This window comes from Harpia harpyja, chromosome 3, assembly GCF_026419915.1.
Source record: "Harpia harpyja isolate bHarHar1 chromosome 3, bHarHar1 primary haplotype, whole genome shotgun sequence".
In the NCBI taxonomy this organism is placed as follows: Eukaryota; Metazoa; Chordata; class Aves; order Accipitriformes; family Accipitridae; genus Harpia; species Harpia harpyja.
In genome coordinates this window covers 16,552,254-16,563,414 of record NC_068942.1, presented here as the reverse complement: position 1 = coordinate 16,563,414, position 11,161 = coordinate 16,552,254, and the positions used below count along the sequence as shown (strand labels likewise).

At 38.6% G+C, this 11,161-nt stretch overlaps 1 protein-coding gene across 1 annotated transcript in view; it reads left to right on the top strand.

The window, feature by feature from the left end:
* The first annotated feature begins 90 nt into the window (after positions 1 to 90).
* The window catches only part of FHL5 (four and a half LIM domains 5), a 32,120-nt gene continuing 21,049 nt past the window's right edge, over positions 91 to 11,161 (top strand). Inside the window, exon 1 of the mRNA XM_052781479.1 lies at positions 91 to 3,325. The gene's annotated coding sequence lies outside the window, so the exon portion shown is untranslated. The remainder of the gene's footprint in view (positions 3,326 to 11,161) is intronic.

Here is an 11,161-nt window from a genome sequence, read left to right as displayed (position 1 = left end):
TCAAGGAGACGTAGGTTGGAAAATGTTCCCGGGTATTTTTGTTGTCTCTTAGATGTGGAAAATCAGTCTTCAGTTTACGATACAGAAGTATTTTGAAAGAGAAAGAAAAGGAATATTCACAATTCCCTGAATATTTTGCTAATTCATGGGTTTTTTCCTCTCCCGAGGAGGAATATATGCAGGAGGAAGAGTAATCTTGTCTTAGAGGTGCAGTTCACAAAACAAAACTGCCCTTTAGAATATCTAGGAAAATGAAGGGCAATACAAGTATACAGGTTAACGCTTTTACTTTGGTTTTAAGTATTTAGTGTCAGCCTCTCATGCCTTTCACCTATGGTATGTGAACACCACCATTATGTTTTTATAGACTTAGAAACCTGACATGTATATATGTGTGTATGTATATATACACTGCTATTTATAAATATGCATCTTGTAGCCTCATTTGCTGCTACTCTCAGCAAATGGGAATGAGCACATTAGCCATAAGTAGAATAATACCTTTCTCAGCAACAGCCTTTCCCTGTTTTTAAGTGGCAAAATGTGACTTGTAGCTGGTTATTTGCAGTTCTGCTGGAAGTAAGCAAACTGTTGCTCTGTTAGAACTTGCAGCCTTCTTTCCAATTCTTGTGTTTTGCAGTTTCTTAAAAAAAAAAATTGGCACGTTTCTAAGTAATAGCACTGGGATTTGTTGTCTGCGTGAATCCATCTTACAGCTTATTCAGATAAAACTACTGTACTTCTGTTCTCTGTGTAGGCTCATGAGTAGGCTACTCATGCAGTGGTTGCTTCTTCAATTTTTTTTCTAATAAGTAACAGTTACATTTTCCTTAGGCCAGCAAAATGGAATTTTCTGGAAAACTAGGTAGATTTGGCGGGGTGGGGGGTTAATAGCAAGTTTAGTACTCTTGCAGAAGACACAAGAATGACTGTACTGGGTCAGATCGAAGGTCTGTGTAGCCCAGTGTTGTGTCTCCGGCAGGGGCCAAAAGTGGATGCCTAGGGAGGGATACAAGAACAAGGCATGTAGTGGTTGTTCCCTTGAGTGCCTTTTGAGCCGCCAAATATGTGCTACTCAAACTTTTTGAATGATGATTGTACTTTAAACATAGAAAATTGTAATTATCCGAAGCTTTTGGATAAACAGGAAACTTGTGAGAGCAGAATTCCTTTCTCTGCTGACCCAAATAACAGAACATATTCAGTAAATGCCAAAGATCTTTTCTCAGGAAAACACCAAGTTATTTATTTATTTATCTTCTTTTTTTTGGAATTGTGAAGGAATGACTTTTTTTTAAATTAACAAAAATAATAATCTGAATTAGGAAGAGCAACTTGAGTAGTTTAAAGAGAAACACCATTTGGTTGATTAATTTCCCAAATCCTCAATATGAAGGGGAAGCTAGGCCAAGACAGGTCATCTCTGGGGACAGATGAAATAAGCTGCTTTCTATTTCAGGAAGTTCAGGAAGAGATGTGACAGCTGTAGGAGACATCATCTACCTGATACTCTGAAGAAGCAGCAGAATTTTTGTTAACCTCTTCAATTTGCACCTGTTGGCAAAAACTGATTCTGTTCTAAATGCTTCTCTGGGCATGTCTTCTATTAAGACAGTTATGATCTCTGTCTACAGTTGGACAAATTTGAGGGTAGCCTTTGAAGTTTAAGGAAGTGGTATGCTATAGGAGGTAACTGTACTTCTCTTCCTTTCTGGAAAGAATGTATTGCGTTAGAAGTATTTCTAAGTGTCATTAGCTCTTTTGACAGATCTGGTTGGGTAATACTTTTGCCTTTCTCTGATTTGTGAACTTCAAAAGTTACTTGGTCAAGAATTGTACTTTTCAGTTTTCTCTTTCTGGAAGTAAAGGCAAGAGGAAGCTATTCATGATTCTCATTCTGGACTAAAATTCACACCTAACTTGTCCTCTCTCTTCTCAATCTGCAAAAATCACAAGCTTGAAAAGTGCTTGGTATAAATAAAGCTTATAGTTCATATAAAATCAGGAGAAAAGAGTTCACTCTAGTTTAACTATATGACAAAGTAAGTGTCTGCAGAGGTTTAATAAACCAGTCAGCCACAAATAGATGGTCAGTTCTTAGCAATAGTAATCAGAGGATCAGTCTTACTTGCAAGGTACTGCCTAGACACAGATAACCTCCAGAACATATCCAGATTTGGCAATTTTACCAAAGTCTTCAGATAACATAATACATCTTTAAACCATTTAAACATTTCCTTCTTTCTTCTATCTGTGATATAAAACAGCTCCCACCACTTGACATTATAGACTAAATGATTCAGATCTATTGGCTCTCAGTTGTGGAAAAAATCTGCCTGGAGGTCAGTCATGGTTCATACCACAAGCAGCCATCCTTTTTTTCACTCTGCTTAACTTCAGCCTGCATTTTTAAATGGACACAATATCCCTACTTTCAGCTGTGACTGATTAAAGGTCTGCATCGGGTCTTATGCAAAGTATAAGCACTTCTGTATGCTCCATGCATGTGGTAGACTGTGATAGTTAGCTGGCCCCTGTTCTGTCCAAGCAAAAAGTAAAAGAGATGACTGCAATTCAAACAAGGCCAGAACTGAGAAATACTGAGAGAGAACCTAGAGGAGGCCATTGCTGCCACTCTGATGGTAATGCCATATGAACACCTTCCTGCCTGCTGGAAGAGCGACAAATTGTTCCAGGCCAGAAACTGCTACAGTAGTGTCAGAGCAGTTCTGCTGGGTCCCCAAAAGTCTCTCCTGAAATTGCAGGACTGTTTCTTCCTCCCCCTATTTCCTGTACACAACAATCAGACTTTCGTAATCATGACTTTTCTATTTCTTTTCTGATTTACAAGCCCACATGAGGTCTTTTGGATTCATTATGCATGCACCAAAGCGTATCTGGGGATGAATGATGATCCATTTTTTATACTTTTTTTCCTTGTACCAAACAGTTTGGGGCTTGGGTGTTTTGATTCCTTAGTATTTTTAACAGAAATGCTTTTTTCGTTTTGACAACTGTCTGAAATATGTTCCTTTAAGAACCTCCTACATGGTATGTATTTGCAATTTGTAAACACAATATGTCAAAGAATGATTTGATTCAGTGGTGAGGCAGCCAGCTATTTGCATGTCATGAGGTCTAAGGGAAACAAACTGACCCTCAGCCTTCCTCCATCCAGCCAAATTCTGATGGACCCTCAAATAGCTCTGGCAAAGTGTTCTGTTTCTTTTGGACTTGATGAATGCTTGTTTCTGTGAAGACGTGTAATTATTTCTTCCTTTATTTTGCTGCACAAGTTACCAAGAGAAGCAGCTTAAAACCAAATGTGAGTATTGAGGTTCTTTTCCATTATTCCTTTATCTGATAATGTTTAAATGTGGTACTATACAAGGTACCTAATTTAACATTTTGAGCAAGTAAGCAGGAAATTTTTTCTTCAGACAAAAAACTGCTAATGAAATTAGATGAAGAATTCTATACACATCAAAAGTTTTTTATATTCTGTACCAAAAGAGATGCCACACCTTTTTTGGATGCAATTGTTTTCATGTTATTAATTGGCTCACTTATTAATTTACAGGAAGATAGTTTGGGGTTTCCTTTGTAATGAAATGAGGATTAATTTTGTTTACTCCAAAGAACAAGCCAACAAAAAAAAACATTTGCTGTTTGCTGTGACATTTGAATCACTATTTTTATCTTTTAGCAAGCTTTCATAGCTATTTGCTATTGCAAGAAAACTTTCTACATAGTAGCTTTTCTGATAAGGTAAGTCACTTGTTTCTAGCATAACTAATTTTAACACCTAACATGGACTGTTCTTTTTTTTTTTGAAGTAAAACCAGTTTCCAAGCTGGTGTTTATAGCAATATTTTGCCTTGTTATAAAAATCAAGTATCACCTTCAGATTCTCTCTCTGTAAGACACTTTGTTTTATCTTTTAGCTATCACATTTTTAGGATCATAATTTTGGTTTGGAATTTGAAGGGAAAGAGTAGTATTGAAAGGGTATACCACTGTTTATTGAAATGGTGCTGGAAATGTGTGCCTATGTTGCAGAATTAAAAAATAAGTATGGGTAACGATGGAAATATTCCTTAAATTAAAGACTATGTATATTAATTGTACTGCTACCTGATTTCATAATGGCATTCTTTTTGATAATGAGATTACAATTAAATTTGGACAAAACTGTCAAATATCATTTCCATTTCAATAATATGAATGTTTTAAAATATATTTCTTTAACCATCCCTATTTTCAAAAGATCTGGTTTTATTTCTGGAGCTTGGCACAAATCTCTTACTTTTAGAAAACACATTTCAGATGCCTTTTTTTGTTTGTGGTTGATATTTTCACCCATATTTTTCTTACGTTTGTGTGACAAGTTGACATTTCTAGAGTATTTTAGCAGAACAGGCTGTAACAGATTTAATATATTAATGTTATAACAGATTGCTGATGGTCTTGCCATGTAATTTTATTGCAGTTTCACAAAAGTCACTTTGATTCAAAGTTGTGTAATTGGTAGAAACTTAAGATGGCATACTAACCTTCTTGTAAGATTAGAGCAAAATGAAATCAAAAGCTGCTTGAAAGAGATTCTGATCAGTTCTGACCTATAGTATCTCCAGGTTATTTGCAGGCAGTCATATTTTATGAAATGTCTATTTTTGGTTGCCTGGGTAAGACATATGTTCTGTGGGCTATATAGCAATAAGCCCAGCTTTCTTCTTTTCTTTCCATATCTGAGTTTCATTTCTCAAAAAAAGTTTAAAACTTTTAGTGTTACCTAACCACGCACAGCCAGAAAGAAATGTGAAAATTTTAACCAGCATGCTTCCAAATGTCAAGCCCAAAATCAGAGAGTGAAATTCTGACCCTTTTCGAATGAGCAGCACTCCTGTCGACTAAACAAGCTCTAGATGTTGTTCAGGCTTTTAGATCACCTGGGGAATAAAACTGACCTGAGTTTTTCTGTACACTTCCCTACCAGTTAAGAGTAAGATGATGTCTTATGGCTAATTCTAGGATGCTCATAAAACTAATGATTTCCAGTTCAGCTATTCTATTAAAATCTCTAGAGCCCCAAGTTTGGAAGTTGGCATGGCAAAATGCTGCTGATGCTCCACTTGCGCTCTTGCAGTGGAATTCATTCTTCTGGGAAGAGAGCACGCAGCTCTACTGAGAAAGGAGGCTGTGAACTCCTTGTTTCATATATTTGTATTTTCCTGTAAAATGGAAACGGGATGAAATAAGGATGGTTTTGTAGAAATATGCCAACATTACTCCAAAACCACTGAACTGATATATTAAAAATAAGTTAATAAAATTCTATAGCAGAGATGCAGTGAGGGATAAGACTGTTACAAAGGCTAAGTAATGTCCCTTGGCTGCCACTATAGTGATGGCTAATTTAAGTTTCTGCTGGGAATCACCCCGCAGAGGAATTTATCTGTCTCTTTTAACTATAAAAAGTGCCTTGTTCATTAGCCTCAGTAGGCTTAGGTTAGCTTTTGTGAATATCCCCATTCTTCTCTGATATTGTACAGTAGACATCAGCTATCATCTCTTCGTGTTTCCCTTTCTTAGACTGAGTTTTCTTTGATTCTACTTCATTCATGTTAGTAGGTTACTTTTCTTCTCAGCCATGGTTGCCTTTGAGTTTGAATTTTTCTAGGTCCGCATATAAGGACTGGTAAATTCTTGCACATCTCAGCATATTATGGATAATGGATCTGAACAGGCTGCCCTAGTTCGTTGCTGGCCTCACGCTTAGATGCTTTATAACTCAGAAAAATATTCATTTTCTTGTGACATGTCTTTGTGCGTAGATACCAGAATTGATAGAAAGAATGACCTAGTGACAGAGCGTGGCATAGTTGTTGACAGAGCACACATACAGGAGACCAGAATTTAGTCCAGAGTGACCTCCCGCAAGTTGTTCTGTGCCTCAGTTCCCCATCTGTAAACTGGGTTGTTACACTGGGGAGAAAAAAATGAGTTAAAACAATGTTATCCAAAACTGTCTGGAAACAACCCAAATTCACTGGAAAATCCTTCATAATTAGGAACTCTCTCGACCACTGTAGTCCTAAGAGGTTTGACACAAAACTGGAAAAATTCCACCCAGAACATTTTGCGTAAGAATATTAATCATAACCTCAGAGTCATTAAGGACAATTGCAAAGTTCACAACTGGAACATTTTGTTGCTTCGGCTAATTTTGGAAGTGCTTTCTACCTCTAGCACTCCAAGTTGACCACCCGGCAACCTTCGTACGGTGTTTTTAACTATCCCGGGCCAGTGCCACGGACACAGCCTGATGAGCAGACCCATCTAATGGCAAAGGCGTAGTGACTGGCTTCTTTTCTTCCTACTCCTCCAGGTTTGCTCTCTGACCTTGAGCAAGTCAATTACTTTGCTTTGACAAGTATTAACCTTTCCTGCAGACAAGTATCTCACAACTGTGTTTTAGGATTATTGTTGTTAGAAAAGCATTCTGAAACCTTTAAAAGGAAGGCTGTAAAATACTTCAGAGTATTAGGTTATAATTCTATTTGTCAGAAGCCCAGAACAGTATTAGGCTGTAAATCTATTTATCAGGAGCCCAGTCTTTCTCAAGTGAGCTCTTCAAGTTTCAAATTCAGCCACATCATGATTCATTTATGTATTATAACATGCAAAATTGTGGCATAATTAGAGTTCTGTGAGTCTGGGATTCTATTTGCATGAAAAAAAAAAAGGGAAAAGATTAGAGGAAAAACTGTTTCGTGCTGATCTTCTAATTGTCAATCTTTGTTTAGTTTGGTGCTTGAAAATTGAAGAGCATTGAGAAACATTTCAAATTAAAAGCTCAAAACATTTGGGTTTTTTTTTTACATACAGTAGCAGAATTCTTAATTTGTTTAATCACTTGCTCAGACTTTTTACTGAAAACATTTATCAAATTTAACATAAATTAGTAAAAAGGACTTGAATTGTATTTGTTCCTTAATTCAGTTTCTGCTGCTGCTTACCATTCTTCTCCTCATACCAACCTTATCCCCTACAGCTGGTCAGAGTTATGGCCTCTGAGCATCATCCCGTACTGAAACCAGTCAATTCCATTCTAGGTTTGCAAAGATCATTGCTACGTGTCAGGCGTCACATCATCACTTGAATAGACTTTACCGGTTTCAGTGGACTCAGTCCACAATATCCTTGAGTTAGCATGTTCTTAAAATGTTCCTAAATGTTAGAAAGGAATTTCTTCATTCTTACCTAATTTATTGCAGATTTCTAAGACTTTACTGATGGATTTTATTTGTCTGAGTCAAATGTCGACTGTCTTGGGTGTTCAGATAAACTTTAGCCTTAATTTTCCTTCAATCAGAATAGGGCAATCCTACACTGGAACCAGCTTTTAGATAGCATGTATTTATAATCATAGAAATAAATCCACTCTGAAAGTCATAGTGCCAAAAAAAAAAAAAAAAGGACCTTTTCACATGCCAGGACATTACAAAAATCCCAGCAGGGCAGTAACTGAAGGGTCAGTAACCTCTCATCATAATAAAGAAAGACAAAATACCATGGTATACCCATTGCAGGGTCTAATTTTAAATCATAGCCACTTTTAGGAAGATAGACTATGTTAAAATAGAAAGAAATATGTTTAATGTCTGGCACAGAGATTTTAAGGCTTAAGGGAAATGTTAGGATACCCAGTCACATTATTGTTCAGCAGACCTTATCTCCTAAGTAGGCAGAACAGGTAACGTAAGAGGCACAAAGATTTCAAGTACGTGGCAAAGGTCACTGGCAGGACATGAACAGAACCTGGGGCTGAGTCTCTTTAAGGGCTGGTCAATGTTGCTGCTCACGGGACATGAGGATTGAAGATAAAACAGAGTTGATGCCATGAGATACTCTATCTTGTTTGACAAGACATTATCTACTCAACTACTCAGGACTCAAGAGGTCTTCCATTTGCATTTTTTTTCTGGGTAAAGGATGATGCACAAAGCCATGTATTTAAAGAAAAGAAAGAAAAACAACAAAAACCACCCAACATTGTTTTCTATACTCATCCTAGTAACACTCCGTTATTTTTCCTCCCTGGTAGAGGACAAAGAAGCTGAAGACCTCCACTTCCTGCCCTTTCTCCCATCAGCCCCACTCCTAAAGGGGTTCACTGCTTTCAAAAGTCCTGTTGTCAGCTGTCTTCTAGAACTGAGCTTTTACTTTGGGAGTCATATATCCTTTTGCTATGTTGGAATGAAATGTGGTGGTTTATTATCAACAGAGAATATAGGACATGTCATAAAAGAATGTGTATATCTGAATATTTTACCTTTTTTTTCCCCCAGCCCAAAGACCAGCAGCCTACCCTTGATGCACCTGCATAGTTAAACTAACAAGGTTTTCTAGCTCTACAGTATGTTTAAAACAATTACCGGGCAGAGAATAAAAGGAAAATGTCTCCCTGCTATAATTCCACATCTTTGGTGAAATGCATACATAGCCGAATTGTACTAGTTTGTTACTGCAACCTTGGTGCAGATGTTGAGACTTCGTAAGCAAATTGTGCCTAGCGCTCCCCAGCAGATATCAGGACACCAATCCTAACATGCAGAGTTAAAAACCTAATCTGGAAAATATTAAATCACCTAATTTGACATCTGTGAATTGAGTGAAAGTATTCAGCTACGTTAATTTACATACATATGCAAGTGTTCCTGGGGTCCTATTCTAAGAGAAGACAAAGCAAGCGTTCATGTAACACTTAGGGGGAAGCAGAAGGAAGTTAAATAAGTCTGCTTAAGAACACCCACAGTGTGTTTTCATGTTGGTTGTTGTGCCCTTTCCTGGAAACCTTTCTTGCCCTCTGTCTCATTTGTATTGTATAACCTATTAATTACTGTATAAAATTACTGTAATTACTGTAGAATACAAAGAGTGCCACATCTTTCAGGTTTTCTTCACCAGATTAGACCTTTCATGGTCTGTCCACCTAGCAGAGGCAATATATGCATGTTTTTAATATGGCTGTGTTATCTGTATTCCAAAGACAGTGCAATTGCAGAGGATCATTACTGCTAGGTTATAACAGCAATACCTACTGTGTTAATTGTCAGTAAAAATCCAGAGTACATAGGTAGTCCTTGCTTTGAGATCTAGCTCTACTCAATGTTTCTGCCCATTCCTTCTGTCCTTGATCCTGCCCCTTGGGACTGCCCATCTTGAAGCCTGTTTTCCCCTGGGAAGGTCCGTGGAGACACATCATGGAGTTCCTCTGCACGAAGAAGAGACTGCCACAGCAATGGTCACCCTAAACAGCTCACATAATGTGAAGGGAGGGTATATATGCTACATTTGCTGTTGCCAGCGTTTCTTAGACTGTATACAGCAGTGGCTTCGCAAACAATGATTCCTGTGGGCGTAATAAGCAGTCTAGGGCTTGTCTGCAGAACCATATCATCTCTGTTGTCAGTGGAAAGTCTGGTAAGGAGGTGGCAGCCAAGACTAATGGACCTCTGCAAGCAACAAAACAAATCTAAATACCTGGGAACAATGATAATGGAAGTAGGGATCTCACATACCGATACCCCTTACAGTAGCCTTTGTTTCTTCTAAGTCTCATGGTTTAAGCCCAGCCAGCAACAAAGCACCACACAGCCACTCACCCACTCCTCTCCTCTGGTGGGATGGGGAGAATTGGAAGAAAAAGGTAAAACCTCGTGGGTTGAGATAAGGACAGTTTAATAGGACAACACAAGGAGAAAAGAAGTAATAATAACAATAATACTAATAAAAGAATGTATAAAGCAAGTGATTCACAACACAATTGCTCACCACCTGGAACCCAATGGTCAGCCCATTCCCTGAGCTGTGGTCCCCTCTCCGCCCACCCCAGCCAGCTCCCCCAGTTATATATATGCTATCAAATATCCCCTTGGCTAGTTCGGGTCAGCCTTCCTGGCTGTGCTCCCTCCCAGCTTCTTGTGAAAATTAACCTGCCAAAGCCAGGACACTAAGCTGTAATGCCACTTAGCTCATGACAGTCTATTAACAGGGCTGAGATCAGAAATCTTTAGATTTGGTTCATTGTGATAAGGTGACATTTTTATTACAAAAGTGCTGCAGCTTGGTTTATTTTTTTCCTCAGAAAACTAGGTCAGGTTGGCACAGTGCGGTTGGGAGAGAAAAGGAAAAGGCTGTGCCGCTGCAGCAGACGCTTTAGTACCACTTGGGGGTTTTATATGTGGTTTTGGGGGAAGGAGGCCTTTTTTTTTTTAAATAGGGTAATGAAAATCCTTTCCAATTTTAGCTTGCTGCTAACATTGCTGCTACTGCTCATCTTTTTCTTATTGCTCATTTTATTTCTTAATGCAGTTCTAAAGTAGGTCACAGGCTTTTAAAGAACCCAGCTAGAAACAGTTGTACTGCATAGTCACCCGCCATTCTGGTTGTGAAATAGAATGTAAGGGTGAGGGAAATCCGGTCTCTGTAGTTGATGCATCTGCAAAGACAGGAAATAGCCTATTTTTTATTAAGATCTTAAAGATTGCAGTCAGCATCAGCGTTGCCTATTGAAGCTCTGTTACTTCTTGTTAGTGGCAAGGCTGTTGCGTTTCATGGTCTGTGAGCACTTTACTCCCCGCCGTATCACAGGCATCATTTCCTATCGCTATTGTTTTCCCTAGGAAAACTTTCAGTCCCAAAGGCAGGCTCATGTCATTTTCAGGTAGACGGTGTTCCTGCCCGGCGGTGTTAGCATATTGCTAAAATGCTGCTGTTTCCTTGGTGGACTTCTGCTCAGCTGTGCAGGCACTGTGGCTTTAGTGCATTGCATAGAGGGGAATCGGGAGGCAGATGTTTGATGTGCAGATGCTGCTCTAGCAGAGATCGCTCGGGAGTGCTGCTCTGATTTGCACACTGGGGGTGAACTCACTGGTAAAAGTCTCAGATCAGGACTTCAGCACATATCTTCATTTGTGACTTTCATTTTCTTCTTCTTTACGCACTTTTTGAAGTATTTTCCATGATTAGGGGATGGTAGGTGAGGGTGGAAGCAGGAAAGGGGACTGGAAAAACCAGGCAGAAAGGGTAGTGGGGAAGACTCTATATTCATTACCGGAGATCAGCTGTGACCTCAGTGATCAGCTCTCATCTTGAC